The sequence below is a fragment of the Ostrea edulis genome, chromosome 7, assembly GCF_947568905.1.
Source record: "Ostrea edulis chromosome 7, xbOstEdul1.1, whole genome shotgun sequence".
Lineage (NCBI taxonomy): Eukaryota > Metazoa > Mollusca > Bivalvia > Ostreida > Ostreidae > Ostrea > Ostrea edulis.
In genome coordinates this window covers 60,748,586-60,750,767 of record NC_079170.1, presented here as the reverse complement: position 1 = coordinate 60,750,767, position 2,182 = coordinate 60,748,586, and the positions used below count along the sequence as shown (strand labels likewise).

Here is a 2,182-nt window from a genome sequence, read left to right as displayed (position 1 = left end):
AGAGGGCTCAACGCTCATTATAATTATGCCCACAGTTTGGCTTCTTGATGTCCAGGAGTAAAGAAGAAGATTTTTTAAAATTACACTCATTTTGATGGTTTTTGCCCCACCCCTCAGGCCCCAGGGGGTCAGGGACCACGAATTTCACAATTTTTGTTCCCCTCCACCCACAGATGCTATATGCCAAAATAGGTTGAAATTGGTTCAGGGGTTTCAGAGAAGAAGCTGAAAATGTTCAAATGTTAAAGCACGACGCACGACGACGGACAAAAACAGATAGCAATAGGTCACCTGAATGAATTCAGGTGACCTAAAAAGGCTTTAAATAGTATCAGCCATCATCAGGCTGTCACATACTTTCTTTCCATGAATAAAAGCTCCTAAACTTAAAAGTGACAGGAGGCCGGTAGATAGACAACTAGAGCTCTGCGGAAAATATTTCCCCAAAATTGACCATGATCAACAATCTCTAAATATTCTAAAACACCAAAGAAGTTATTTACAAAGACCCTAGCTTCAAAACTGTGAGAGGAGTTAAAAGGTCAAACCGTCATTTATTTAATACATGTATATTTCCTCAAAAACTGACTCGGTTAAACCTGTAATTTTCAACAACAACAAAAATTAAACAAAAATCAAAATCATAGCCACATACACATTTTCCATACCCATACAAATACTCTGCAGAATAAGGTTCTCTGTTGAATATTGGGAGAAATTTGACAAATCATGTACTTTCTATGTAATGTTTCCTCAAAATACTCAGTTCAAGAATCTGTAATTTTCTCAAACAAGGTTTTCCTATTAAGTGAACCTACAACCTTGACCTTAAAAAACAATAATCATCTTCCTTTTATGGTGATCAAATGTACCAAGTTGTAAGATTCTGGAGCTTACGGTTCAGTCTGTATCCCATCTTATAAGGTCCGGACAGACAACACCATACCATAATATGTCCAGTCTCTGACGGGCAAGTACCATAATAAGAAAATCTAAAGTTATGACCCTAACAAGCTTTCACAAACTATAAAACATGAGATGTGTGTAAAACATATAAGCCCCCATGGTGCAAAATTGAAAAGGGTTATACACATGCATAATTTGATTGATAGTAGTATCACCAATTCGAAATATTGAGCAAACAATATCTTCCTATGTCAGGAGTGGATTGACCAAGTGACCTAAAAATCAATAGGGGTCATCTACTCCTTATGCTGTACCAGGTTTGTTGTCAATCAAGCAAATAATTCTTAAAACATAAAAGACAATATATTACTATGTCCAGTTTACCCCTTGACTTTTGACCATGTGACCTCAAATCTACTCCTTGAGATGTACCAGTGTACCAAGTTTGATGTCTGTCAAGCAAAGGGTTCTCAAGATATTGAGCAGGCAGTGTCTTCCTATGTCCAGAGTAGATTGACCCTTGACATTTCGACCTGAAAAACAATTGGGGTCCTCTTCTTTTCATAACCAACCCACATATGAAATATATTACGATCAAGTGAATGGTTTTTAAGATATTAAGCGGACAACATGTGGTCTACCGACCGACCAACAGGTACAAACCAATATGCCCCTCTTCTTTGAATGGGGGCATAAATATAGTGTTACAACACTAAAAGGCTTCCATACATCTAAAAGTAACATAGGACAAGGCTAACTATAGAAACATTGAGATAGCCTAAACACTTAAACTCTGAAAAAGTAATATCTGATACTACCCTGAACCAAGTAAATTGACTCTGCTAAGGTATTTACATATTATAATGTAAAATCTAAATTGTTCCCTAACTCAATGTTTTGTTCATTTCCTACTCTATGTAAAAGATAAGAGGCGAACACGAAATTCATGTGAAAAGTTCTTTAACCTAGAAGAGTGAGGAAATCTGAGTCAGCTCCTTATATAGGGCTGACAAAATCAATGGGATACTAAATATAAATGCTCAATCTGATAACCCAGGATTAAGCCTCTTGGCCAATGAAATTGCAGAAAACAAATTATGTTCAGGAAGACTGGCATAATGGCAGGTATAATGAATTACATAGCACAGTGAAAGGTAAACATGTGAAACATTAAGATATTTCCTTTATAAAATCTTAAATGTAAAGTTTGAAAAGGTTGCATGTATAGTACAATGTATGTCAGTGGATTTGAAAATGACGCAATGCTCTTTCTATT

General features: G+C 36.1%; 1 long non-coding RNA gene across 1 annotated transcript in view; it reads right to left on the bottom strand.

Annotated features, from left to right (window-relative positions):
• Positions 1-357: 357 nt before the first annotated feature.
• LOC130048304 (uncharacterized) overlaps positions 358-2,182 on the bottom strand; it is a 6,682-nt gene continuing 4,857 nt past the window's right edge. Inside the window, exon 5 of the long non-coding RNA XR_008797150.1 lies at positions 358-2,182. This exon is cut by the window's right edge and continues 168 nt beyond it. This is a non-coding gene — a long non-coding RNA (uncharacterized LOC130048304).